This window comes from Oncorhynchus nerka, unplaced genomic scaffold (assembly GCF_034236695.1).
Source record: "Oncorhynchus nerka isolate Pitt River unplaced genomic scaffold, Oner_Uvic_2.0 unplaced_scaffold_3047, whole genome shotgun sequence".
In the NCBI taxonomy this organism is placed as follows: domain Eukaryota; kingdom Metazoa; phylum Chordata; class Actinopteri; order Salmoniformes; family Salmonidae; genus Oncorhynchus; species Oncorhynchus nerka.
The window spans coordinates 1-27,853 of NW_027038251.1; the positions used below are offsets into that span (position 1 = coordinate 1).

At 44.9% G+C, this 27,853-nt stretch overlaps 18 non-coding genes across 18 annotated transcripts; all 18 read left to right on the forward strand.

The window, feature by feature from the left end:
• The first annotated feature begins 637 nt into the window (after nucleotides 1-637).
• Nucleotides 638-710, forward strand: trnad-guc (transfer RNA aspartic acid (anticodon GUC)). The gene has a single exon. It is a non-coding gene; the product is annotated as a tRNA-Asp (tRNA).
• An 11,898-nt stretch (nucleotides 711-12,608) lies between these two features.
• trnad-guc (transfer RNA aspartic acid (anticodon GUC)) lies at nucleotides 12,609-12,680 on the forward strand. The gene has a single exon. It is a non-coding gene; the product is annotated as a tRNA-Asp (tRNA).
• A 703-nt stretch (nucleotides 12,681-13,383) lies between these two features.
• Nucleotides 13,384-13,455, forward strand: trnad-guc (transfer RNA aspartic acid (anticodon GUC)). The gene has a single exon. It is a non-coding gene; the product is annotated as a tRNA-Asp (tRNA).
• A 714-nt stretch (nucleotides 13,456-14,169) lies between these two features.
• trnad-guc (transfer RNA aspartic acid (anticodon GUC)) lies at nucleotides 14,170-14,241 on the forward strand. Its single transcript has one exon. It is a non-coding gene; the product is annotated as a tRNA-Asp (tRNA).
• Nucleotides 14,242-14,960: 719 nt separating this feature from the next.
• On the forward strand, nucleotides 14,961-15,032 carry trnad-guc (transfer RNA aspartic acid (anticodon GUC)). The gene has a single exon. It is a non-coding gene; the product is annotated as a tRNA-Asp (tRNA).
• A 720-nt stretch (nucleotides 15,033-15,752) lies between these two features.
• On the forward strand, nucleotides 15,753-15,824 carry trnad-guc (transfer RNA aspartic acid (anticodon GUC)). The gene has a single exon. It is a non-coding gene; the product is annotated as a tRNA-Asp (tRNA).
• A 722-nt stretch (nucleotides 15,825-16,546) lies between these two features.
• On the forward strand, nucleotides 16,547-16,619 carry trnad-guc (transfer RNA aspartic acid (anticodon GUC)). The gene has a single exon. It is a non-coding gene; the product is annotated as a tRNA-Asp (tRNA).
• A 1,508-nt stretch (nucleotides 16,620-18,127) lies between these two features.
• trnad-guc (transfer RNA aspartic acid (anticodon GUC)) lies at nucleotides 18,128-18,199 on the forward strand. The gene has a single exon. It is a non-coding gene; the product is annotated as a tRNA-Asp (tRNA).
• Nucleotides 18,200-18,921: 722 nt separating this feature from the next.
• trnad-guc (transfer RNA aspartic acid (anticodon GUC)) lies at nucleotides 18,922-18,993 on the forward strand. The gene has a single exon. It is a non-coding gene; the product is annotated as a tRNA-Asp (tRNA).
• A 726-nt stretch (nucleotides 18,994-19,719) lies between these two features.
• Nucleotides 19,720-19,791, forward strand: trnad-guc (transfer RNA aspartic acid (anticodon GUC)). The gene has a single exon. It is a non-coding gene; the product is annotated as a tRNA-Asp (tRNA).
• A 728-nt stretch (nucleotides 19,792-20,519) lies between these two features.
• Nucleotides 20,520-20,591, forward strand: trnad-guc (transfer RNA aspartic acid (anticodon GUC)). Its single transcript has one exon. It is a non-coding gene; the product is annotated as a tRNA-Asp (tRNA).
• Nucleotides 20,592-22,106: 1,515 nt separating this feature from the next.
• On the forward strand, nucleotides 22,107-22,178 carry trnad-guc (transfer RNA aspartic acid (anticodon GUC)). The gene has a single exon. It is a non-coding gene; the product is annotated as a tRNA-Asp (tRNA).
• Nucleotides 22,179-22,899: 721 nt separating this feature from the next.
• On the forward strand, nucleotides 22,900-22,971 carry trnad-guc (transfer RNA aspartic acid (anticodon GUC)). Its single transcript has one exon. It is a non-coding gene; the product is annotated as a tRNA-Asp (tRNA).
• Nucleotides 22,972-23,694: 723 nt separating this feature from the next.
• Nucleotides 23,695-23,766, forward strand: trnad-guc (transfer RNA aspartic acid (anticodon GUC)). Its single transcript has one exon. It is a non-coding gene; the product is annotated as a tRNA-Asp (tRNA).
• A 723-nt stretch (nucleotides 23,767-24,489) lies between these two features.
• On the forward strand, nucleotides 24,490-24,561 carry trnad-guc (transfer RNA aspartic acid (anticodon GUC)). The gene has a single exon. It is a non-coding gene; the product is annotated as a tRNA-Asp (tRNA).
• Nucleotides 24,562-25,283: 722 nt separating this feature from the next.
• trnad-guc (transfer RNA aspartic acid (anticodon GUC)) lies at nucleotides 25,284-25,355 on the forward strand. The gene has a single exon. It is a non-coding gene; the product is annotated as a tRNA-Asp (tRNA).
• Nucleotides 25,356-26,849: 1,494 nt separating this feature from the next.
• On the forward strand, nucleotides 26,850-26,921 carry trnad-guc (transfer RNA aspartic acid (anticodon GUC)). The gene has a single exon. It is a non-coding gene; the product is annotated as a tRNA-Asp (tRNA).
• A 721-nt stretch (nucleotides 26,922-27,642) lies between these two features.
• trnad-guc (transfer RNA aspartic acid (anticodon GUC)) lies at nucleotides 27,643-27,714 on the forward strand. The gene has a single exon. It is a non-coding gene; the product is annotated as a tRNA-Asp (tRNA).
• Nucleotides 27,715-27,853: the final 139 nt, after the last annotated feature.

The following is a 27,853-nucleotide window of genomic DNA, read 5'->3' on the forward strand; positions in this document are numbered from 1 at the left end:
GAGATCAAGCTTTAACACGATTTCCAGCCTTATCTCAGTATTCCAAGGCATTGGTTGTTCAGTGGTAGATTCTCGCGCCTACGCGGGAGGCCGGGATCGATTCCCGGCCAATGCAGGATGTTTTGAACATGTATTTCGAGAAGTATGCAAACCCTGAGGAATACATCTGTGTTCGATTGCCGGGCAACGAAATCTCGGTTTGTGAAATCTCAACTGACTCTTGATAAATCAGAGTTTGCTTTCACTTTCGGTTTGGACATTTATATTCTCAGGAGACTTTGGTGAATCCATTGTAAATGTGATTTACTTTGTGCAGGCTTTGGTTGTTAAATGGGAGCGAGAGGCCAGCTGGTCGGTGACAGCTGTCTTGAGTTTGGCATTTGTGACGGTGTCCTGGGACATCCCCCAAACTCGTCGCCTTCTAATTATGACTGTGTGTTTTGTGAGTGGTATGGAGCGAAATCGATTGCATGTACGTGTTCGTGAGAGTCCCAGCTTTCCATAGAGGGCACAGCGGTTTCTAGGCTCTAACCATTCAGTCTATACAGATGTTTTTGTTAGAAGGGTTAAAGCCCAACACTGCAAACTTATGGTTAGTACCAATACTCCACGTTTTTCAAAGGTCCAACACACCAGCTCCTCGTTAGTATAGTGGTGAGTATCCCCGCCTGTCACGCGGGAGACCGGGGTTCAATTCCCCGAGCGGGGAGAAAGGACTGCTTTTTTTTTTTAGGGTGAACAATGTAGCTGAGCCCACAAAACGAAAAAATATGCTTGGAGATCAAGCTTTATGATCACGATTTCCAGCCTTATCTCAGTATTCCAAGGCATTGGTTGTTCAGTGGTAGAATTCTCGCCTGCCACGCGAGGCCGGGGTTCGATTCCGGCCAATGCAGGATGTTTGAACATGTAATTTCGAGAAGTATGCAAGCCCCTGAGGAATAAATCTGTGTTCGGATGCCAGGCCAACAGAAATCTCAACTGACTCTTGATAAATCAGAGTTTGCTTTCACTTTCAGTTTGGACATTTACTCATTCTCAGGAGACTTTGGTGAGATCCATTGTAAATGTGATTTACTTTGTGCAAGGCTTTAGCTGTTAAATGGGAAACGAGAAACCAACTAGTCAGTGACAACTGTTCTTGAGTTTGGCTTTGGTGACAAGGTCCTGGGACATCCTGCAAATCTCGCTGCACCTTCTGAACTATGACTGTGGGGCCTGGGAGTGGTACAGAGCGAAATCGATTGCATGTACGTGTTCGTGAGAGTCCCAGCTCTTCCAGAGAGGGGCACAGCGGTTTCTAGCTCTAACCATTCAGTCTATACAGATGTTTTTGTTAGAAGGGTTAAAGCCCAACACTGCAAACTTATGGTTAGTACCAATGCCCACGTTTTCAAGGTCCAACACACCAGCTCTCGTTAGTATAGTGGTGAGCTATCCCCGCCTGTCACGCGGGAGACCGGGTTCAATTCCCCGACGGGGAGAGAAAGGACTGCTTTTTTTTAGGGTGAACAATGTAGCTGAGCCCACAAAATCGAAAAATATGCTTGGAGATCAAGCTTTATGATACGATTTCCAGCCTTATCTCAGTATTCCAAGGCATTGGTTGTTCAGTGGTAGAATTCTCGCTGCCACTGCGGAGGCCGGGTTCGATTCCCGGCCAATGCAGGATGTTTTGAACATGTAATTTCGAGAAGTATGCAAACCCCTGAGGAATAAATCTGTGTTCGATTGCCAGGCCAGCAGAAATCTCTGTTGTTCTTGGTCGAGAAATCTCAACTGACTCTTGAAAAATCACACTTTGCTTTCGCTTTCAGTTTGGACATTCGCTCATTCTCAGGGAGACTTTGGTGAATCCATTGTAGATGTCAGTGGTGTGAGGTGATTTACTTTGTGCAAAGGCTTTAGTTGTTAAATGGGAAACGAGAAACCAACTAGTCAGTGACAACTGTCTTGAGTTTGGCATTTGTGACAATGTCCTGGGACATCCCACAAGCAGCGTCACCTTCTAACTACGACTGTGTGGCCTGTGAGAGTGGTATAGAGCGAAATCGGTTGCATGTACGTGTTCGTGAGAGTCCCAGCTTTCTCATAGAGGGGGCACAGCAGCTACTAGCTCTAACCATTCCAGTCTATACAGATGTTTTTTTGTTAGAAGGGTTAAAAGCCCAACACTGCAAACTTATGGTTAGTACCCAATGCTCCACACGTTTTCAAGGTCAACACACCAGCTCCTCGTTAGTATAGTGGTGAGTAACCCCGCCCTGTCACGCGGGGAGACCGGGGTTCAATTCCCCGGCGGGGAAGAAAGGACTGCTTCCACTTAGGGTGAACAATGCGGCTGAGCCCACAAAACGAAAACGTATGCTTGGAGATCAAGCTTTATGATACGTTTCAGCCTATCTGAGTATTCCAAGGCGTTGGTTGTTCAGTGGTGTAATTCTCGCCTGCAGCGGGAGGCCCAGGTTCGATTCCCGGCCAATGCGGGATGTTTTGAACATGTAATTTCGAGAAGTATGCAGGGCCCTGAGGAATACATCTGTGTTCGATTGCCAGGCCTTAGAAATCTGCTTTAATCATGATAGATCAGAGTTTGCTTTCACTTTCAGTTTGGTCATTTGCTGATTCTCGAGGAGACTTTTGGTGAGTCCATTGTAAATGTGATTTACTTTGTGCAAGGCTTTAGTTGTTAAATGGGAAACGAAACCAATTAGTCAGTGACAACTGTCTTGAGTTTGGCTTTTGTGACAATGTCCTGGGGACATCCTGACTCGTCACCTTCTAACTACGACTGTGTGGCCTGTGAGTAGTATAGAGCGAAATCGATTACATGTACGTGTTTGTGACAGTCCCAGCTTTCCATAGAGGGGTCACAGCAGTTTCTAGCTCTAACCATTCAGTCTATACAGATGTTTTTGTTTTGTTAGAAGGGTTAAAGCCCAGCACTGCAAACTTATGGTTAGTACCAATACTCCACGTTTTTTCAAGGTCCAACACACCAGCTCCTCGTTAGTATAGTGGTGAGTATCCCCCGCCTGTCACGCGGACACCGGTTTCAATTCCCAGACGGGAGAAAGCACTGCTTTTTTAGGGTGAACAATGTAGCTGAGCCCACAAATTGAAAAATATGCTTGGAGATGAAGCTTTATGATACGATTTCAGCCATATCTCAGTATTCAAGGCATTGGTTGTTCAGTGGTAGAATTCTCGCCTGCCCTTCGCGGGAGTCCCGGGTTCGATTCCCGGCCAGCGCAGGATGTTTTGAACATGTAATTTCGAAGTATGCAAACCCCTGAGGAATAAATCTGTGTTCGATTGCCAGGCCAACAGAAATCTCGGCTGACTGTTGATAAATCGGAGTTTGCTTTCGCTTTCAGTTTTGGACGTTTACTCATTCTCGAGGAGACTTTGGTGAATCCATTGTAAATGTGATTTGCTTTATTGGAAAACTGGTTGTTAAGTAGAGCAGAAAGGAACTAGTCAGTGACAACTGCTTGAGTTTGGCTTTTGGTAATGTGCTGGGACATCCTGGGAACTCGTCGCCTTCTAGCTATGACTGTGTGGCCTGTGAGGTGGTATGAGGCGAGTCAGTTAGCTGGTGTTCGTTGCGAGTCCCAGCTTTCCATAGGGCAGTGCAGTTTCTAGCTCTGGCCATTCATTCTATACCGATGTTTTGTTAGAGGATTTAAAGCCCAACCCTGCAAACATGGTTAATTGCCAATACTCCACGTTTTTCAAGGTCCAACACACCAGCTCCTCTGTTGAAGTATAGTGGTAGTATCGCCTGTCACGGGAGACCGGGTTCAATTCCCGGCGGGGAGAAAGGACTGCTTTTTTTTTTAGGGTGAATTATGTAGCTGAGCCCTGCGCTGAAAGCTTGGAGATCCAGCTTTATGTTCGATTTCCAGCCTTATCTCAGTATTCCAAGGCATTGGTTTGTTCAGTGGTCAATTCGCCTGCGGGAGGCCGGGTTGATTCCCGGCCAATGCAGGATGTTTTAATTTGTATTTCGAGAATTATGCAAACCCTGAGAATAAATCTGTGTTCGTGCCAGGCCATCTGAAATCTCAACTGACTCTTGATAGATCGGAGTTTTGCTTTCGCTTTCGGTTTGGACGTTTACTCATTCTCCGGAGACTTTGGTGAATCCGTTGTAAATGTGATTTGCTTTGTGCCAGAGCTTTTAGTTGTTGAGTGGGAAACGAGAAACCAACTGATCAGTGACAATGTCTTGAGTTTGGCTTTGTGTTTGTGTCCTGGGACATCCCACAAACTCGTCACCTTCTGACTATGACTGTGGCCTGTGAGTGTTATAGAGCGGAAATCGGTTGCATGTACGTGTTCGTGAGTGTCCCAGCTTTCCATAGAGGTGCACAGCAGTTTCTAGCTCTAACCGTTGAGTCTATACGGATGTTTTTGTTAGAAGAGGGTTAAGCCCAACTCTGCAAGCTTATGGTTAGTACCAATACTCCACGTTTTCAAGGTCCAACACACCGGCTCCTCGTTTAGTATAGTGGTGAGTATCCCCGCCTGTCACGCGGGGAGACGGGGTTCAATTCCCGGCCCGGGGAGAAGGCACTGCTTTTATTTTTAGGGGTGGAACAATGTAGCTGAGCCCACAAACTGAAAAAATATGCTTGGAGATCGAGCTTTATGATACGATTCTACATTGATAAATCAGAGTTTGCTTTCACTTTCAGTTTGGACATTTACTCATTCTCAGGAGACTTTGGTGAATCCATTGTAGATGTCCAGTGTGTGAGGTGATTTACTTTGTGCAAGGCTTTAGTTGTTAAATGGGAAACAAGAAACCAACTAGTCAGTGACAACTGTCTTGAGTTTGGCATTTGTGACAATGTCCTGGGACATCCCACAAACTCGTCACCTTCTAACTACGACTGTGTGGCCTGTGAGTAGTATAGAGCGAAATCGATTACATGTACGTGTTTGTGACAGTCCCAGCTTTCCATAGAGGGGTCACAGCAGTTTCTAGCTCTAACCATTCAGTCTATACAGATGTTTTTGTTAGAAGGGTTAAAGCCCAACACTGCAAACTTATGGTTAGTACCAATACTCCACGTTTTCAAGGTCCAACACACCAGCTCCTCGTTAGTATAGTGGTGAGTATCCCCGCCTGTCACGCGGGACACCGGGGTTCAATTCCCAGACTGGGAGAAAGCACTGCTTTTTTTAGGGTGAACAATGTAGCTGAGCCCACAAATGGAAAAATATGCTTGGAGATGAAGCTTTATGATACGATTTCCAGCCATATCTCAGTATTCCAAGGCATTGGTTGTTCAGTGGTAGAATTCTCGCCTGCCACGCGGGAGGCCCGGGTTCGATTCCCGGCCAATGCAGGATGTTTTGAACATGTAATTTCGAGAAGTATGCAAACCCCTGAGGAATAAATCTGTGTTCGATTGCCAGGCCAACAGAAATCTCAACTGACTCTTGATAAATCAGAGTTTGCTTTCACTTTCAGTTTGGACATTTACTCATTCTCAGGAGACTTTGGTGAATCCATTGTAGATGTCCAGTGTGTGAGGTGATTTACTTTGTGCAAGGCTTTAGTTGTTAAATGGGAAACAAGAAACCAACTAGTCAGTGACAACTGTCTTGAGTTTGGCATTTGTGACAATGTCCTGGGACATCCCACAAACTCGTCACCTTCTAACTACGTCACCTTCTAACTACGACTGTGTGGCCTGTGAGTAGTATAGAGCGAAATCGATTACATGTACGTGTTTGTGACAGTCCCAGCTTTCCATAGAGGGGTCACAGCAGTTTCTAGCTCTAACCATTCAGTCTATACAGATGTTTTTGTTGGAAGGGTTAAAGCCCAACACTGCAAACTTATGGTTAGTACCAATACTCCACGTTTTTTCAAAGGTCCAACACACCAGCTCCTCGTTAGTATAGTGGTGAGTATCCCCGCCTGTCACGCGGGACACCGGGGTTCAATTCCCAGACTGGGAGAAAGCACTGCTTTTTTTAGGGTGAACAATGTAGCTGAGCCCACAAATGGAAAAATATGCTTGGAGATGAAGCTTTATGATACGATTTCCAGCCATATCTCAGTATTCCAAGGCATTGGTTGTTCAGTGGTAGAATTCTCGCCTGCCACGCGGGAGGCCCGGGTTCGATTCCCGGCCAATGCAGGATGTTTTGAACATGTAATTTCGAGAAGTATGCAAACCCCTGAGGAATAAATCTGTGTTCGATTGCCAGGCCAACAGAAATCTCAACTAGTAGTATAGAGCGAAATCGATTACATGTACGTGTTCGTGACAGTCCCAGCTTTCATAGAGGGGTCAGAGCAGTTTCTAGCTCTAACCATTCAGTCTATACAGATGTTTTGTTAGAAGGGTTAAAGCCCAACACTGCAAACTTATGGTTAGTACCAATACTCCACGTTTTTCAAGGTCCAACACACCAGCTCCTCGTTAGTATAGTGGTGATATCCCCGCATCACAGCGGGACACGGGGTTCAATTCCCAGACTGGGAGAAAGGACTGCTTTTTTTTAGGGTGAACAATGTAGCTGAGCCCACAAATGGAAAAAATATGCTTGGAGATCAAGCTTTATGATATCGATTTCCAGCCTTATCTCAGTATTCCAAGGCATTGGTTGTTCAGTGGTAGAATTCTCGCCTGCCACGCGGAGGCCCAGGTTCGATTCCGGCCAATGCAGGATGTTTTGAACATGTAATTTGAGAAGTATGCAAACCCCTGAGGAATAAATCTGTGTTCGATTGCCAGGCCAACAGAAATCTCAACTGACTCTTGATAAATCAGAGTTTGCTTTCACTTTCAGTTTGGACATTTACTCATTCTCCAGGAGACTTTGGTGAATCCATTGTAAATGTGATTTACTTTGTGCAAGGCTTTGGTTGTTCAAATGGGAAGCGAGAAGCCAACTAGTCAGTGACAACTGTCTTGAGTTTGGCTTTTGTGACAATGTCCTGGGACATCCCACAAACTCGTCACCTTCTAACTATGACTGTGTGGCCTGTGAGTGGTATAGAGCGAAATGAAATCGATTGCATGTACGTGTTCGTGAGAGTCCCAGCTTTCCATAGAGGGGGCACAGCGGTTTCTAGCTCTAACCATTCAGTCTATACAGATGTTTTTGTTAAGAAGGTTAAGCCCAACACTGAAGCTTATGGTTAATACCAATACTCCGCGTTTTCAGGTCAACACGCCAGCTCTGTTAATGTAGTGGTGAGTATCCGCCTGTCGCGCCGGGTTCAATTCCCCGGGGGAAGAAGGACTCTTTTAGGAGTGAACAATTGGCTAATTTACAAGGCGATAATAGCGGAGATCAAGCATGATCGATTTCAGCCTTATCAGTATTCGAAGTCGTGGGTTTGTTCGGTGGTAAATTCTCTAGCCTGCAGGAGCCAGGTTCGATTCCGGCAATGCGAAGATGTTTGAGCATGTAATTTCGAGAAGTATGCAAACCCTGAGGAACATCTGTGTTCGGTGCAGGCCAACAGAAGATCTCTGGTCGTATTAGTCTCAACTGATGATAAATCGGTTTCTTTCAATTTGGACATTTACTCATTCTCAGGGAAGCATTGTAATCCAGTGTAGATGATTTACTTTGTGCAGGTGTTGTGCAAATGGGAAACAGGCCAACTAGTGTGACAGCTGTCTTGAGTTTGGCATTTGTGACGATGTCTGGGACATCCCACAAACTCGTCACCTTCAACTGACTGTGATGACTGAGTGGTATAGAGCGAGGAAATCGATTCCATGTGCATGTTCGTGATTGTCCCAGCTTTCCATAGAGGCACGCAGTTTCAGCTCTAACCATTCGATTTGTTTGTAAAAAGCCCAACACTGCAAACTTAGTTAGTACCAATACTCGGTTTTCAAGTCAACACCAGCTCCTCGAGTCTGCTATAGTAGTGAGGACAGTTCAATTCCGACGGGGAGAAGAACTGCTTTAGGTGAACAATGCCTGGCCCACAAATGGAAAGAGTATGCGGAGATGAGCTTTATGATCGTTTCAGCCGCTTCTCAGTATTCCAAGGCGTTAATTGTTCAGTGGTAGAATACTCGCCTGCCAGGCCGGAGACCGATTCCGGCAATGCAGATTTTGAACATGTAATTTCGAGTATCAAGCGATACATCTGTATTTGATTGCCATCAGACTTGGCTAGTGAAATCTCAACTGACTCTTGATAAATCAGAGTTTGCTTTCACTTTCAGTTTGGACATTTACTCATTCTCAGGAGACTTTATTGAATCCATTGACAAATGTGATTTTCTTTGTGCAGGCTGGTGTTAAATGGGGAAGCTAGTCAGTGACAGCTGTCTTGAGTGGCATTTGACAATGTCCTGGGACATCCACAAATCGTCGCCTTCAACTGACTGTGTGGCCTGTGGTGGTATAGAGCGAATCGATTGCATGTGCGTGTTTGTGGCAGTCCCAGCTTTCCATAGAAGTTGCGAGTTTTTCTGGCATTCAGTCTATACAGATGTTTTTGTTAGAGGAAGGGGTTAAGCCCAGCACTCTGGCTCATGGTTACCAATACTCCACGTTTTTCAAGGTCCAACACACCAGCTCCTCGTGCTGTGGTGGTGAATCCGCTGTCACGCTGTTTGAAGGATTAATTCCCGGCGAGAGACTGCTTTTTTAGGGTGAACAATGTAAGCTGAGCTACAAGCGAAAAATGGCTTGGAGAAGCTTTGATGCGATTTCAGCCTTATCTCAGTATTCCAAGGCGTGGTGTTCAGTGGTAGAGATTCTCGCCTGCGAGGCCCGGGTTCGATTCCGATCAATGCAGGATGTTTTGAACATGGAGCAGTATGCAGGCCCCTGAGGAATACATCTGTGGACCTTGCCAGGCAACGGAAATCTCTGTTGTCGAAATCTCAACTGACTTTCTTGATAAATCAGAGTTTCGCTTTCAGTTTGGACATTTCTCATTCTCAGGAACTTTGGTGAATCCATTGTAGATGTCAGTGTGTGAGGTGGTATTTACTTTGTGCAAGGCTTTGGTGTTGGAAATGGGAACAAGAAACCAACTAGTCAGTGACAGCTGTCTTGGTTTGGCATTTGTGACAGTGTCTGGGACATCCACAAACTAGTCGCCTTCTAACAATGACTGTGGCTTGCATTGTAGAGCAGAATCGATTACGTTCGTGTTCAGAGCTTCCATAGAGGGCGCAGCGGTTTCTGGCTCTGGCCATTCAGTCTATACAGATGTTTTTGTTAGAAGGGTTAAGCCCAGCACTCATATGTTAGTGAATACTCCGCGTTTTTCAAGGTCAACACACCAGCTCTCGTTAAGTAGGTGGTGAGTATCCGCCTATCGCGGAGACAGGTTCAATTCCTACGGCAGAGAAGGACTGCTTTCAGGGTGAACAGTGAGGCCCACAAATTGATAGGCTTGGAGATGAAGCATGATGCGATTTCAGCCTTATCTCCCAAGGCATTGGTTGTTTCAGTGGTAGAGTTCTCGCTGCCACGGGAGGCGGGTTCGATTCCGTTACAGGATGTTTGAGCATGTAATTTCGAGTATGCAAGCCCCTGAGGAATACATCTGTGTTCGTGTCGGCGAAACTGTCAATCAAATCTCAGCTGACTCTTGATAAATCAGGGTTTGCTTTCGCATTTGGACATTGCACCATTCTCGGGAGACTTTGGTGAATCCATAGCAAGTGTGTTTACTTTTGTGCAAGGCTTTAGTTGTTAAATGGAGCGAAGATAACTAGTCGTGACAGCTGTCTTGCCGTTTGGCATTTGTGACAATGTCTGGGACATCCCACAGACTCGTCGCCTTCAACTATGACTGTGTGGCCTGTGAGAATGGTATGGAAGCGAATCGATATGTGCTGTTCGTGAGAGTCCCAGCTTTTCCATAGAGGAACTACAGTTTCTAGCTCTGGCCATTCAGTCTATACAGATGTTTTGTTAGAAAGATTAAAGCCAACACTGCAAACATGGTTAGTACCAATACTCACGTTTTCAAGGTCAACACCAGCTCATCATTGTATAGTGGTGTATCCGCCTGTCGGGAGACCGGGTTCAATTCCCGACGGCGGAGAAAGGACTGCTTTTTGGAGTGAACAGTAGCTAATTTACAAACGAAAGGCTGCTTGGAGATCAGCTTATGATACGATTTCAACCTTATCTCGTATTCCAGGCATTGGTGTTCGGTGTGAATTAAGCCTGGCGAGTTGATCCGATATTATTTGAACATGTAATTTCGAGTATGCAGCCTGATCATCTGTGTTGCGAGCCAGAAAGGTCTGGTCGAATCTCAACTGACTCTTGATAAATCGGGTTTCTTTTCCTTTCAGTTGGACATTTACTGTTCTCAGGAGACTTTGAATTGAATCCATTGTAAATGTGATTTAAGGCTTAGATTGTTAAATGAAACCAACAGTCAGTGACAGCTTTCTTGAGTTTGGCATTTGTGACAATGTCTTGGCCCACATGCTGGTCGCCTTCTGACCTGTGTGGCCTGTGTGTTATGGCAATCATTGCTGTGTGTTCGTGAGAGTCCCAGCTTTCCATAGAGGGGCACAGCGTTTCTAGCTCTGACCATTCAGTCTATACAGATATGTTTTGTTAGAAGGAGGCTAACAACTGCAAGCTATGGTTGGTACCAATCACGTTTTCAGGTCAACACACCAGCTCCTCGTTAATGTAGTGGTGAGTATCAGCCTGTCACGCGGGGGACCGGGGTTCAATTCGGAAAGTATTTAGGGTGAACAATGTTTTGGACATTTACTCATTCTCAGGAGACTTTGTGAATCCATTGTAAATGTGATTTACTTTGTGCAAGGCTTTAGTTGTTAAATGGGAAACAAGAAACCAACTAGTCAGTGACAACTGTCTTGAGTTTGGCTTTTGTGACAATGTCCTGGGACATCCCACAAACTCGTCACCTTCTAACTATGACTGTGTGGCCTGTGAGTGGTATAGAGCGAAATCGATTACATGTACGTGTTTGTGACAGTCCCAGCTTTCCAATGGTTAGTACCAATACTCCACGTTTTTCAAGGTCCAACACACCAGCTCCTCGTTAGTATAGTGGTGAGTATCCCCGCCTGTCACGCGGGAGACCGGGTTCAATTCCCCGACGGGGGAGAAAGGACTGCTTTTTTTTTTTTAGGGTGAACAATGTAGCTGAGCCCACAAAACGAAAAAATATGCTTGGAGATCAAGCTTTATGATACGATTTCCAGCCTTATCTCAGTATTCCAAGGCATTGGTTGTTCAGTGGTAGAATTCTCGCCTGCCACGCGGGAGGCCCGGGTTCGATTCCCGGCCAATGCAGGATGTTTTGAACATGTAATTTCGAGAAGTATGCAAACCCCTGAGGAATACATCTGTGTTCGATTGCCAGGCCAACAGAAATCTCTGGTCTTGGTCGAAATCTCAACTGACTCTTGATAAATCAGAGTTTGCTTTCACTTTCAGTTTGGACATTTACTCATTCTCAGGAGACTTTGGTGAATCCATTGTAAATGTGATTTACTTTGTGCAAGGCTTTAGTTGTTAAATGGGAAACGAGAAACCAACTAGTCAGTGACAACTGTCTTGAGTTTGGCATTTGTGACAATGTCCTGGGACATCCCACAAACTCGTCACCTTCTAACTATGACTGTGTGGCCTGTGAGTGGTATAGAGCGAAATCGATTGCATGTACGTGTTCGTGAGAGTCCCAGCTTTCCATAGAGGGGGCACAGCAGTTTCTAGCTCTAACCATTCAGTCTATACAGATGTTTTTGTTAGAAGGGTTAAAGCCCAACACTGCAAACTTATGGTTAGTACCAATACTCCACGTTTTTTCAAAGGTCCAACACACCAGCTCCTCGTTAGTATAGTGGTGAGTATCCCCGCCTGTCACGCGGGAGACCGTGGTTCAATTCCCCGACGACGAGGAGAAAGGACTGCTTTTTTTTTTTTAGGGTGAACAATGTAGCTGAGCCCACAAAACGAAAAAATATGCTTGGAGATCAAGCTTTATGATACGATTTCCAGCCTTATCTCAGTATTCCAAGGCATTGGTTGTTCAGTGGTAGAATTCTCGCCTGCCACGCGGGAGGCCCGGGTTCGATTCCCGGCCAATGCAGGATGTTTTGAACATGTAATTTCGAGAAGTATGCAAACCCCTGAGGAATAAATCTGTGTTCGATTGCCAGGCCAACAGAAATCTCAACTGACTCTTGATAAATCAGAGTTTGCTTTCACTTTCAGTTTGGACATTTACTCATTCTCAGGAGACTTTGGTGAATCCATTGTAAATGTGATTTACTTTGTGCAAGGCTTTAGTTGTTAAATGGGAAACGAGAAACCAACTAGTCAGTGACAACTGTCTTGAGTTTGGCATTTGTGACAATGTCCTGGGACATCCCACAAACTCGTCACCTTCTAACTATGACTGTGTGGCCTGTGAGTGGTATAGAGCGAAATCGATTACATGTACGTGTTTGTGACAGTCCCAGCTTTCCATAGAGGGGTCACAGCAGTTTCTAGCTCTAACCATTCAGTCTATACAGATGTTTTTGTTAGAAGGGTTAAAGCCCAACACTGCAAACTTATGGTTAGTACCAATACTCCACGTTTTTTCAAAGGTCCAACACACCAGCTCCTCGTTAGTATAGTGGTGAGTATCCCCGCCTGTCACGCGGGAGACCGGGGTTCAATTCCCCGACGGGGAGAAAGGACTGCTTTTTTTTTTAGGGTGAACAATGTAGCTGAGCCCACAAAACGAAAAAATATGCTTGGAGATCAAGCTTTATGATACGATTTCCAGCCTTATCTCAGTATTCCAAGGCATTGGTTGTTCAGTGGTAGAATTCTCGCCTGCCACGCGGGAGGCCCGGGTTCGATTCCCGGCCAATGCAGGATGTTTTGAACATGTAATTTCGAGAAGTATGCAAACCCCTGAGGAATAAATCTGTGTTCGATTGCCAGGCCAACAGAAATCTCAACTGACTCTTGATAAATCAGAGTTTGCTTTCACTTTCAGTTTGGACATTTACTCATTCTCAGGAGACTTTGGTGAATCCATTGTAAATGTGATTTACTTTGTGCAAGGCTTTAGTTGTTAAATGGGAAACGAGAAACCAACTAGTCAGTGACAACTGTCTTGAGTTTGGCATTTGTGACAATGTCCTGGGACATCCCACAAACTCGTCACCTTCTAACTATGACTGTGTGGCCTGTGAGTGGTATAGAGCGAAATCGATTGCATGTACGTGTTTGTGACAGTCCCAGCTTTCCATAGAGGGGTCACAGCAGTTTCTAGCTCTAACCATTCAGTCTATACAGATGTTTTTGTTAGAAGGGTTAAAGCCCAACACTGCAAACTTATGGTTAGTACCAATACTCCACGTTTTTTCAAAGGTCCAACACACCAGCTCCTCGTTAGTATAGTGGTGAGTATCCCCGCCTGTCACGCGGGAGACCGGGGTTCAATTCCCCGACGGGGAGAAAGGACTGCTTTTTTTTTTTTTTTTTTTTTAGGGTGAACAATGTAGCTGAGCCCACAAAACGAAAAAATATGCTTGGAGATCAAGCTTTATGATACGATTTCCAGCCTTATCTCAGTATTCCAAGGCATTGGTTGTTCAGTGGTAGAATTCTCGCCTGCCACGCGGGAGGCCCGGGTTCGATTCCCGGCCAATGCAGGATGTTTTGAACATGTAATTTCGAGAAGTATGCAAACCCCTGAGGAATAAATCTGTGTTCGATTGCCAGGCCAACAGAAATCTCAACTGACTCTTGATAAATCAGAGTTTGCTTTCACTTTCAGTTTGGACATTTACTCATTCTCAGGAGACTTTGGTGAATCCATTGTAAATGTGATTTACTTTGTGCAAGGCTTTAGTTGTTAAATGGGAAACGAGAAACCAACTAGTCAGTGACAACTGTCTTGAGTTTGGCATTTGTGACAATGTCCTGGGACATCCCACAAACTCGTCACCTTCTAACTATGACTGTGTGGCCTGTGAGTGGTATAGAGCGAAATCGATTGCATGTACGTGTTCGTGAGAGTCCCAGCTTTCCATAGAGGGGGCACAGCAGTTTCTAGCTCTAACCATTCAGTCTATACAGATGTTTTTGTTAGAAGGGTTAAAGCCCAACACTGCAAACTTATGGTTAGTACCAATACTCCACGTTTTTTCAAAGGTCCAACACACCAGCTCCTCGTTAGTATAGTGGTGAGTATCCCCGCCTGTCACGCGGGAGACCGGGGTTCAATTCCCCGACGGGGAGAAAGGACTGCTTTTTTTTAGGGTGAACAATGTAGCTGAGCCCACAAAACGAAAAAATATGCTTGGAGATCAAGCTTTATGATACGATTTCCAGCCTTATCTCAGTATTCCAAGGCATTGGTTGTTCAGTGGTAGAATTCTCGCCTGCCACGCGGGAGGCCCGGGTTCGATTCCCGGCCAATGCAGGATGTTTTGAACATGTAATTTCGAGAAGTATGCAAACCCCTGAGGAATAAATCTGTGTTCGATTGCCAGGCCAACAGAAATCTCTGGTCTTGGTCGAAATCTCAACTGACTCTTGATAAATCAGAGTTTGCTTTCACTTTCAGTTTGGACATTTACTCATTCTCAGGAGACTTTGGTGAATCCATTGTAAATGTGATTTACTTTGTGCAAGGCTTTAGTTGTTAAATGGGAAACGAGAAACCAACTAGTCAGTGACAACTGTCTTGAGTTTGGCATTTGTGACAATGTCCTGGGACATCCCACAAACTCGTCACCTTCTAACTATGACTGTGTGGCCTGTGAGTGGTATAGAGCGAAATCGATTGCATGTACGTGTTCGTGAGAGTCCCAGCTTTCCATAGAGGGGGCACAGCAGTTTCTAGCTCTAACCATTCAGTCTATACAGATGTTTTTGTTAGAAGGGTTAAAGCCCAACACTGCAAACTTATGGTTAGTACCAATACTCCACGTTTTTCAAAGGTCCAACACACCAGCTCCTCGTTAGTATAGTGGTGAGTATCCCCGCCTGTCACGCGGGAGACCGGGGTTCAATTCCCCGACGGGGAGAAAGGACTGCTTTTTTTTTTAGGGTGAACAATGTAGCTGAGCCCACAAAACGAAAAAATATGCTTGGAGATCAAGCTTTATGATACGATTTCCAGCCTTATCTCAGTATTCCAAGGCATTGGTTGTTCAGTGGTAGAATTCTCGCCTGCCACGCGGGAGGCCCGGGTTCGATTCCCGGCCAATGCAGGATGTTTTGAACATGTAATTTCGAGAAGTATGCAAACCCCTGAGGAATACATCTGTGTTCGATTGCCAGGCCAACAGAAATCTCTGGTCTTGGTCGAACTCAACTGACTCTTGATAAATCAGAGTTTGCTTTCACTTTCAGTTTGGACATTTACTCATTCTCAGGAGACTTTGGTGAATCCATTGTAAATGTGATTTACTTTGTGCAAGGCTTTAGTTGTTAAATGGGAAACGAGAAACCAACTAGTCAGTGACAACTGTCTTGAGTTTGGCATTTGTGACAATGTCCTGGGACATCCCACAAACTCGTCACCTTCTAACTATGACTGTGTGGCCTGTGAGTGGTATAGAGCGAAATCGATTGCATGTACGTGTTTGTGAGAGTCCCAGCTTTCCATAGAGGGGTCACAGCAGTTTCTAGCTCTAACCATTCAGTCTATACAGATGTTTTTGTTAGAAGGGTTAAAGCCCAACACTGCAAACTTATGGTTAGTACCAATACTCCACGTTTTTTCAAAGGTCCAACACACCAGCTCCTCGTTAGTATAGTGGTGAGTATCCCCGCCTGTCACGCGGGAGACCGGGGTTCAATTCCCCGACGGGGAGAAAGGACTGCTTTTTTTTTTTTAGGGTGAACAATGTAGCTGAGCCCACAAAACGAAAAAATATGCTTGGAGATCAAGCTTTATGATACGATTTCCAGCCTTATCTCAGTATTCCAAGGCATTGGTTGTTCAGTGGTAGAATTCTCGCCTGCCACGCGGGAGGCCCGGGTTCGATTCCCGGCCAATGCAGGATGTTTTGAACATGTAATTTCGAGAAGTATGCAAACCCCTGAGGAATAAATCTGTGTTCGATTGCCAGGCCAACAGAAATCTCTGGTCTTGGTCGAACTCAACTGACTCTTGATAAATCAGAGTTTGCTTTCACTTTCAGTTTGGACATTTACTCATTCTCAGGAGACTTTGGTGAATCCATTGTAAATGTGATTTACTTTGTGCAAGGCTTTAGTTGTTAAATGGGAAACGAGAAACCAACTAGTCAGTGACAACTGTCTTGAGTTTGGCATTTGTGACAATGTCCTGGGACATCCCACAAACTCGTCACCTTCTAACTATGACTGTGTGGCCTGTGAGTGGTATAGAGCGAAATCGATTGCATGTACGTGTTCGTGAGAGTCCCAGCTTTCCATAGAGGGGGCACAGCAGTTTCTAGCTCTAACCATTCAGTCTATACAGATGTTTTTGTTAGAAGGGTTAAAGCCCAACACTGCAAACTTATGGTTAGTACCAATACTCCACGTTTTTTCAAAGGTCCAACACACCAGCTCCTCGTTAGTATAGTGGTGAGTATCCCCGCCTGTCACGCGGGAGACCGGGGTTCAATTCCCCGACGGGAGAAAGGACTGCTTTTTTTTTTAGGGTGAACAATGTAGCTGAGCCCACAAAACGAAAAAATATGCTTGGAGATCAAGCTTTATGATACGATTTCCAGCCTTATCTCAGTATTCCAAGGCATTGGTTGTTCAGTGGTAGAATTCTCGCCTGCCACGCGGGAGGCCCGGGTTCGATTCCCGGCCAATGCAGGATGTTTTGAACATGTAATTTCGAGAAGTATGCAAACCCCTGAGGAATACATCTGTGTTCGATTGCCAGGCCAACAGAAATCTCTGGTCTTGGTCGAAATCTCAACTGACTCTTGATAAATCAGAGTTTGCTTTCACTTTCAGTTTGGACATTTACTCATTCTCAGGAGACTTTGGTGAATCCATTGTAAATGTGATTTACTTTGTGCAAGGCTTTAGTTGTTAAATGGGAAACGAGAAACCAACTAGTCAGTGACAACTGTCTTGAGTTTGGCATTTGTGACAATGTCCTGGGACATCCCACAAACTCGTCACCTTCTAACTATGACTGTGTGGCCTGTGAGTGGTATAGAGCGAAATCGATTGCATGTACGTGTTCGTGAGAGTCCCAGCTTTCCATAGAGGGGGCACAGCAGTTTCTAGCTCTAACCATTCAGTCTATACAGATGTTTTTGTTAGAAGGGTTAAAGCCCAACACTGCAAACTTATGGTTAGTACCAATACTCCACGTTTTTTCAAAGGTCCAACACACCAGCTCCTCGTTAGTATAGTGGTGAGTATCCCCGCCTGTCACGCGGGAGACCGGGTTCAATTCCCCGACGGGAGAAAGGACTGCTTTTTTTTTTAGGGTGAACAATGTAGCTGAGCCCACAAAACGAAAAAATATGCTTGGAGATCAAGCTTTATGATACGATTTCCAGCCTTATCTCAGTATTCCAAGGCATTGGTTGTTCAGTGGTAGAATTCTCGCCTGCCACGCGGGAGGCCCGGGTTCGATTCCCGGCCAATGCAGGATGTTTTGAACATGTAATTTCGAGAAGTATGCAAACCCCTGAGGAATACATCTGTGTTCGATTGCCAGGCCAACAGAAATCTCTGGTCTTGGTCGAACTCAACTGACTCTTGATAAATCAGAGTTTGCTTTCACTTTCAGTTTGGACATTTACTCATTCTCAGGAGACTTTGGTGAATCCATTGTAAATGTGATTTACTTTGTGCAAGGCTTTAGTTGTTAAATGGGAAACGAGAAACCAACTAGTCAGTGACAACTGTCTTGAGTTTGGCATTTGTGACAATGTCCTGGGACATCCCACAAACTCGTCACCTTCTAACTATGACTGTGTGGCCTGTGAGTGGTATAGAGCGAAATCGATTGCATGTACGTGTTCGTGAGAGTCCCAGCTTTCCATAGAGGGGTCACAGTTTTCTAGCTCTAACCATTCAGTCTATACAGATGTTTTTGTTAGAAGGGTTAAAGCCCAACACTGCAAACTTATGGTTAGTACCAATACTCCACGTTTTTTCAAAGGTCCAACACACCAGCTCCTCGTTAGTATAGTGGTGAGTATCCCCGCCTGTCACGCGGGAGACCGGGGTTCAATTCCCCGACGGGGAGAAAGGACTGCTTTTTTTTTTAGGGTGAACAATGTAGCTGAGCCCACAAAACGAAAAAATATGCTTGGAGATCAAGCTTTATGATACGATTTCCAGCCTTATCTCAGTATTCCAAGGCATTGGTTGTTCAGTGGTAGAATTCTCGCCTGCCACGCGGGAGGCCCGGGTTCGATTCCCGGCCAATGCAGGATGTTTTGAACATGTAATTTCGAGAAGTATGCAAACCCCTGAGGAATACATCTGTGTTCGATTGCCAGGCCAACAGAAATCTCTGGTCTTGGTCGAAATCTCAACTGACTCTTGATAAATCAGAGTTTGCTTTCACTTTCAGTTTGGACATTTACTCATTCTCAGGAGACTTTGGTGAATCCATTGTAAATGTGATTTACTTTGTGCAAGGCTTTAGTTGTTAAATGGGAAACGAGAAACCAACTAGTCAGTGACAACTGTCTTGAGTTTGGCATTTGTGACAATGTCCTGGGACATCCCACAAACTCGTCACCTTCTAACTATGACTGTGTGGCCTGTGAGTGGTATAGAGCGAAATCGATTGCATGTACGTGTTCGTGAGAGTCCCAGCTTTCCATAGAGGGGGCACAGCAGTTTCTAGCTCTAACCATTCAGTCTATACAGATGTTTTTGTTAGAAGGGTTAAAGCCCAACACTGCAAACTTATGGTTAGTACCAATACTCCACGTTTTTTCAAAGGTCCAACACACCAGCTCCTCGTTAGTATAGTGGTGAGTATCCCCGCCTGTCACGCGGGAGACCGGGGTTCAATTCCCCGACGGGGAGAAAGGACTGCTTTTTTTTTTAGGGTGAACAATGTAGCTGAGCCCACAAAACGAAAAAATATGCTTGGAGATCAAGCTTTATGATACGATTTCCAGCCTTATCTCAGTATTCCAAGGCATTGGTTGTTCAGTGGTAGAATTCTCGCCTGCCACGCGGGAGGCCCGGGTTCGATTCCCGGCCAATGCAGGATGTTTTGAACATGTAATTTCGAGAAGTATGCAAACCCCTGAGGAATAAATCTGTGTTCGATTGCCAGGCCAACAGAAATCTCTGGTCTTGGTCGAAATCTCAACTGACTCTTGATAAATCAGAGTTTGCTTTCACTTTCAGTTTGGACATTTACTCATTCTCAGGAGACTTTGGTGAATCCATTGTAGATAAATGTGATTTACTTTGTGCAAGGCTTTAGTTGTTAAATGGGAAACGAGAAACCAACTAGTCAGTGACAACTGTCTTGAGTTTGGCATTTGTGACAATGTCCTGGGACATCCCACAAACTCGTCACCTTCTAACTATGACTGTGTGGCCTGTGAGTGGTATAGAGCGAAATCGATTGCATGTACGTGTTCGTGAGAGTCCCAGCTTTCCATAGAGGGGGCACAGCAGTTTCTAGCTCTAACCATTCAGTCTATACAGATGTTTTTGTTAGAAGGGTTAAAGCCCAACACTGCAAACTTATGGTTAGTACCAATACTCCACGTTTTTTCAAAGGTCCAACACACCAGCTCCTCGTTAGTATAGTGGTGAGTATCCCCGCCTGTCACGCGGGAGACCGGGGTTCAATTCCCCGACGGGGAGAAAGGACTGCTTTTTTTTTTTTTTTTAGGGTGAACAATGTAGCTGAGCCCACAAAACGAAAAAATATGCTTGGAGATCAAGCTTTATGATACGATTTCCAGCCTTATCTCAGTATTCCAAGGCATTGGTTGTTCAGTGGTAGAATTCTCGCCTGCCACGCGGGAGGCCCGGGTTCGATTCCCGGCCAATGCAGGATGTTTTGAACATGTAATTTCGAGAAGTATGCAAACCCCTGAGGAATACATCTGTGTTCGATTGCCAGGCCAACAGAAATCTCTGGTCTTGGTCGAAATCTCAACTGACTCTTGATAAATCAGAGTTTGCTTTCACTTTCAGTTTGGACATTTACTCATTCTCAGGAGACTTTGGTGAATCCATTGTAAATGTGATTTACTTTGTGCAAGGCTTTAGTTGTTAAATGGGAAACGAGAAACCAACTAGTCAGTGACAACTGTCTTGAGTTTGGCATTTGTGACAATGTCCTGGGACATCCCACAAACTCGTCACCTTCTAACTATGACTGTGTGGCCTGTGAGTGGTATAGAGCGAAATCGATTGCATGTACGTGTTCGTGAGAGTCCCAGCTTTCCATAGAGGGGGCACAGCAGTTTCTAGCTCTAACCATTCAGTCTATACAGATGTTTTTGTTAGAAGGGTTAAAGCCCAACACTGCAAACTTATGGTTAGTACCAATACTCCACGTTTTTTCAAAGGTCCAACACACCAGCTCCTCGTTAGTATAGTGGTGAGTATCCCCGCCTGTCACGCGGGAGACCGGGGTTCAATTCCCCGACGGGGAGAAAGGACTGCTTTTTTTTTTTTAGGGTGAACAATGTAGCTGAGCCCACAAAACGAAAAAATATGCTTGGAGATCAAGCTTTATGATACGATTTCCAGCCTTATCTCAGTATTCCAAGGCATTGGTTGTTCAGTGGTAGAATTCTCGCCTGCCACGCGGGAGGCCCGGGTTCGATTCCCGGCCAATGCAGGATGTTTTGAACATGTAATTTCGAGAAGTATGCAAACCCCTGAGGAATACATCTGTGTTCGATTGCCAGGCCAACAGAAATCTCTGGTCTTGGTCGAAATCTCAACTGACTCTTGATAAATCAGAGTTTGCTTTCACTTTCAGTTTGGACATTTACTCATTCTCAGGAGACTTTGGTGAATCCATTGTAAATGTGATTTACTTTGTGCAAGGCTTTAGTTGTTAAATGGGAAACGAGAAACCAACTAGTCAGTGACAACTGTCTTGAGTTTGGCATTTGTGACAATGTCCTGGGACATCCCACAAACTCGTCACCTTCTAACTATGACTGTGTGGCCTGTGAGTGGTATAGAGCGAAATCGATTGCATGTACGTGTTCGTGAGAGTCCCAGCTTTCCATAGAGGGGGCACAGCAGTTTCTAGCTCTAACCATTCAGTCTATACAGATGTTTTTGTTAGAAGGGTTAAAGCCCAACACTGCAAACTTATGGTTAGTACCAATACTCCACGTTTTTCAAAGGTCCAACACACCAGCTCCTCGTTAGTATAGTGGTGAGTATCCCCGCCTGTCACGCGGGAGACCGGGTTCAATTCCCCGACGGGGAGAAAGGACTGCTTTTTTTTTTAGGGTGAACAATGTAGCTGAGCCCACAAAACGAAAAAATATGCTTGGAGATCAAGCTTTATGATACGATTTCCAGCCTTATCTCAGTATTCCAAGGCATTGGTTGTTCAGTGGTAGAATTCTCGCCTGCCACGCGGGAGGCCCGGGTTCGATTCCCGGCCAATGCAGGATGTTTTGAACATGTAATTTCGAGAAGTATGCAAACCCCTGAGGAATAATCTGTGTTCGATTGCCAGGCCAACAGAAATCTCTGGTCTTGGTCGAAATCTCAACTGACTCTTGATAAATCAGAGTTTGCTTTCACTTTCAGTTTGGACATTTACTCATTCTCAGGAGACTTTGGTGAATCCATTGTAAATGTGATTTACTTTGTGCAAGGCTTTAGTTGTTAAATGGGAAACGAGAAACCAACTAGTCAGTGACAACTGTCTTGAGTTTGGCATTTGTGACAATGTCCTGGGACATCCCACAAACTCGTCACCTTCTAACTATGACTGTGTGGCCTGTGAGTGGTATAGAGCGAAATCGATTGCATGTACGTGTTCGTGAGAGTCCCAGCTTTCCATAGAGGGGGCACAGCAGTTTCTAGCTCTAACCATTCAGTCTATACAGATGTTTTTGTTAGAAGGGTTAAAGCCCAACACTGCAAACTTATGGTTAGTACCAATACTCCACGTTTTTTCAAAGGTCCAACACACCAGCTCCTCGTTAGTATAGTGGTGAGTATCCCCGCCTGTCACGCGGGAGACCGGGGTTCAATTCCCCGACGGGGAGAAAGGACTGCTTTTTTTTTTAGGGTGAACAATGTAGCTGAGCCCACAAAACGAAAAAATATGCTTGGAGATCAAGCTTTATGATACGATTTCCAGCCTTATCTCAGTATTCCAAGGCATTGGTTGTTCAGTGGTAGAATTCTCGCCTGCCACGCGGGAGGCCCGGGTTCGATTCCCGGCCAATGCAGGATGTTTTGAACATGTAATTTCGAGAAGTATGCAAACCCCTGAGGAATACATCTGTGTTCGATTGCCAGGCCAACAGAAATCTCTGGTCTTGGTCGAAATCTCAACTGACTCTTGATAAATCAGAGTTTGCTTTCACTTTCAGTTTGGACATTTACTCATTCTCAGGAGACTTTGGTGAATCCATTGTAAATGTGATTTACTTTGTGCAAGGCTTTAGTTGTTAAATGGGAAACGAGAAACCAACTAGTCAGTGACAACTGTCTTGAGTTTGGCTTTTGTGACAATGTCCTGGGACATCCCACAAACTCGTCACCTTCTAACTATGACTGTGTGGCCTGTGAGTAGTATAGAGCGAAATCGATTACATGTACGTGTTTGTGACAGTCCCAGCTTTCCATAGAGGGGTCACAGCAGTTTCTAGCTCTAACCATTCAGTCTATACAGATGTTTTTGTTAGAAGGGTTAAAGCCCAACACTGCAAACTTATGGTTAGTACCAATACTCCACGTTTTTCAAAGGTCCAACACACCAGCTCCTCGTTAGTATAGTGGTGAGTATCCCCGCCTGTCACGCGGGAGACCGGGGTTCAATTCCCCGACGGGGAGAAAGGACTGCTTTTTTTTTTAGGGTGAACAATGTAGCTGAGCCCACAAAACGAAAAAATATGCTTGGAGATCAAGCTTTATGATACGATTTCCAGCCTTATCTCAGTATTCCAAGGCATTGGTTGTTCAGTGGTAGAATTCTCGCCTGCCACGCGGGAGGCCCGGGTTCGATTCCCGGCCAATGCAGGATGTTTTGAACATGTAATTTCGAGAAGTATGCAAACCCCTGAGGAATACATCTGTGTTCGATTGCCAGGCCAACAGAAATCTCTGGTCTTGGTCAGAAATCTCAACTGACTCTTGATAAATCAGAGTTTGCTTTCACTTTCAGTTTGGACATTTACTCATTCTCAGGAGACTTTGGTGAATCCATTGTAAATGTGATTTACTTTGTGCAAGGCTTTAGTTGTTAAATGGGAAACGAGAAACCAACTAGTCAGTGACAACTGTCTTGAGTTTGGCATTTGTGACAATGTCCTGGGACATCCCACAAACTCGTCACCTTCTAACTATGACTGTGTGGCCTGTGAGTGGTATAGAGCGAAATCGATTGCATGTACGTGTTCGTGAGAGTCCCAGCTTTCCATAGAGGGGGCACAGCAGTTTCTAGCTCTAACCATTCAGTCTATACAGATGTTTTTGTTAGAAGGGTTAAAGCCCAACACTGCAAACTTATGGTTAGTACCAATACTCCACGTTTTTTCAAAGGTCCAACACACCAGCTCCTCGTTAGTATAGTGGTGAGTATCCCCGCCTGTCACGCGGGAGACCGGGGTTCAATTCCCCGACGGGGAGAAAGGACTGCTTTTTTTTTTTTAGGGTGAACAATGTAGCTGAGCCCACAAAACGAAAAAATATGCTTGGAGATCAAGCTTTATGATACGATTTCCAGCCTTATCTCAGTATTCCAAGGCATTGGTTGTTCAGTGGTAGAATTCTCGCCTGCCACGCGGGAGGCCCGGGTTCGATTCCCGGCCAATGCAGGATGTTTTGAACATGTAATTTCGAGAAGTATGCAAACCCCTGAGGAATACATCTGTGTTCGATTGCCAGGCCAACAGAAATCTCTGGTCTTGGTCGAAATCTCAACTGACTCTTGATAAATCAGAGTTTGCTTTCACTTTCAGTTTGGACATTTACTCATTCTCAGGAGACTTTGGTGAATCCATTGTAAATGTGATTTACTTTGTGCAAGGCTTTAGTTGTTAAATGGGAAACGAGAAACCAACTAGTCAGTGACAACTGTCTTGAGTTTGGCATTTGTGACAATGTCCTGGGACATCCCACAAACTCGTCACCTTCTAACTATGACTGTGTGGCCTGTGAGTGGTATAGAGCGAAATCGATTACATGTACGTGTTTGTGACAGTCCCAGCTTTCCATAGAGGGGTCACAGTGCTTTCTAGCTCTAACCATTCAGTCTATACAGATGTTTTTGTTAGAAGGGTTAAAGCCCAACACTGCAAACTTATGGTTAGTACCAATACTCCACGTTTTTCAAAGGTCCAACACACCAGCTCCTCGTTAGTATAGTGGTGAGTATCCCCGCCTGTCACGCGGGAGACCGGGGTTCAATTCCCCGACGGGGAGAAAGGACTGCTTTTTTTTTTTTAGGGTGAACAATGTAGCTGAGCCCACAAAACGAAAAAATATGCTTGGAGATCAAGCTTTATGATACGATTTCCAGCCTTATCTCAGTATTCCAAGGCATTGGTTGTTCAGTGGTAGAATTCTCGCCTGCCACGCGGGAGGCCCGGGTTCGATTCCCGGCCAATGCAGGATGTTTTGAACATGTAATTTCGAGAAGTATGCAAACCCCTGAGGAATACATCTGTGTTCGATTGCCAGGCCAACAGAAATCTCTGGTCTTGGTCGAAATCTCAACTGACTCTTGATAAATCAGAGTTTGCTTTCACTTTCAGTTTGGACATTTACTCATTCTCAGGAGACTTTGGTGAATCCATTGTAAATGTGATTTACTTTGTGCAAGGCTTTAGTTGTTAAATGGGAAACGAGAAACCAACTAGTCAGTGACAACTGTCTTGAGTTTGGCATTTGTGACAATGTCCTGGGACATCCCACAAACTCGTCACCTTCTAACTATGACTGTGTGGCCTGTGAGTGGTATAGAGCGAAATCGATTGCATGTACGTGTTCGTGAGAGTCCCAGCTTTCCATAGAGGGGTCACAGTGTTTCTAGCTCTAACCATTCAGTCTATACAGATGTTTTTGTTAGAAGGGTTAAAGCCCAACACTGCAAACTTATGGTTAGTACCAATACTCCACGTTTTTCAAAGGTCCAACACACCAGCTCCTCGTTAGTATAGTGGTGAGTATCCCCGCCTGTCACGCGGGAGACCGGGGTTCAATTCCCCGACGGGGAGAAAGGACTGCTTTTTTTTTTTTAGGGTGAACAATGTAGCTGAGCCCACAAAACGAAAAAATATGCTTGGAGATCAAGCTTTATGATACGATTTCCAGCCTTATCTCAGTATTCCAAGGCATTGGTTGTTCAGTGGTAGAATTCTCGCCTGCCACGCGGGAGGCCCGGGTTCGATTCCCGGCCAATGCAGGATGTTTTGAACATGTAATTTCGAGAAGTATGCAAACCCCTGAGGAATACATCTGTGTTCGATTGCCAGGCCAACAGAAATCTCTGGTCTTGGTCGAAATCTCAACTGACTCTTGATAAATCAGAGTTTGCTTTCACTTTCAGTTTGGACATTTACTCATTCTCAGGAGACTTTGGTGAATCCATTGTAAATGTGATTTACTTTGTGCAAGGCTTTAGTTGTTAAATGGGAAACGAGAAACCAACTAGTCAGTGACAACTGTCTTGAGTTTGGCATTTGTGACAATGTCCTGGGACATCCCACAAACTCGTCACCTTCTAACTATGACTGTGTGGCCTGTGAGTGGTATAGAGCGAAATCGATTGCATGTACGTGTTCGTGAGAGTCCCAGCTTTCCATAGAGGGGGCACAGCAGTTTCTAGCTCTAACCATTCAGTCTATACAGATGTTTTTGTTAGAAGGGTTAAAGCCCAACACTGCAAACTTATGGTTAGTACCAATACTCCACGTTTTTTCAAAGGTCCAACACACCAGCTCCTCGTTAGTATAGTGGTGAGACCGGGGTTCAATTCCCCGACGGGGAGAAAGGACTGCTTTTTTTTTTAGGGTGAACAATGTAGCTGAGCCCACAAAACGAAAAAATATGCTTGGAGATCAAGCTTTATGATACGATTTCCAGCCTTATCTCAGTATTCCAAGGCATTGGTTGTTCAGTGGTAGAATTCTCGCCTGCCACGCGGGAGGCCCGGGTTCGATTCCCGGCCAATGCAGGATGTTTTGAACATGTAATTTCGAGAAGTATGCAAACCCCTGAGGAATACATCTGTGTTCGATTGCCAGGCCAACAGAAATCTCTGGTCTTGGTCGAAATCTCAACTGACTCTTGATAAATCAGAGTTTGCTTTCACTTTCAGTTTGGACATTTACTCATTCTCAGGAGACTTTGGTGAATCCATTGTAAATGTGATTTACTTTGTGCAAGGCTTTAGTTGTTAAATGGGAAACGAGAAACCAACTAGTCAGTGACAACTGTCTTGAGTTTGGCATTTGTGACAATGTCCTGGGACATCCCACAAACTCGTCACCTTCTAACTATGACTGTGTGGCCTGTGAGTGGTATAGAGCGAAATCGATTGCATGTACGTGTTCGTGAGAGTCCCAGCTTTCCATAGAGGGGTCACAGTGCTTTCTAGCTCTAACCATTCAGTCTATACAGATGTTTTTGTTAGAAGGGTTAAAGCCCAACACTGCAAACTTATGGTTAGTACCAATACTCCACGTTTTTCAAAGGTCCAACACACCAGCTCCTCGTTAGTATAGTGGTGAGTATCCCCGCCTGTCACGCGGGAGACCGGGGTTCAATTCCCCGACGGGGAGAAAGGACTGCTTTTTTTTTTAGGGTGAACAATGTAGCTGAGCCCACAAAACGAAAAAATATGCTTGGAGATCAAGCTTTATGATACGATTTCCAGCCTTATCTCAGTATTCCAAGGCATTGGTTGTTCAGTGGTAGAATTCTCGCCTGCCACGCGGGAGGCCCGGGTTCGATTCCCGGCCAATGCAGGATGTTTTGAACATGTAATTTCGAGAAGTATGCAAACCCCTGAGGAATACATCTGTGTTCGATTGCCAGGCCAACAGAAATCTCTGGTCTTGGTCGAAATCTCAACTGACTCTTGATAAATCAGAGTTTGCTTTCACTTTCAGTTTGGACATTTACTCATTCTCAGGAGACTTTGGTGAATCCATTGTAAATGTGATTTACTTTGTGCAAGGCTTTAGTTGTTAAATGGGAAACGAGAAACCAACTAGTCAGTGACAACTGTCTTGAGTTTGGCATTTGTGACAATGTCCTGGGACATCCCACAAACTCGTCACCTTCTAACTATGACTGTGTGGCCTGTGAGTGGTATAGAGCGAAATCGATTGCATGTACGTGTTCGTGAGAGTCCCAGCTTTCCATAGAGGGGTCACAGCAGTTTCTAGCTCTAACCATTCAGTCTATACAGATGTTTTTGTTAGAAGGGTTAAAGCCCAACACTGCAAACTTATGGTTAGTACCAATACTCCACGTTTTTCAAAGGTCCAACACACCAGCTCCTCGTTAGTATAGTGGTGAGTATCCCCGCCTGTCACGCGGGAGACCGGGGTTCAATTCCCCGACGGGGAGAAAGGACTGCTTTTTTTTTTTAGGGTGAACAATGTAGCTGAGCCCACAAAACGAAAAAAATATGCTTGGAGATCAAGCTTTATGATACGATTTCCAGCCTTATCTCAGTATTCCAAGGCATTGGTTGTTCAGTGGTAGA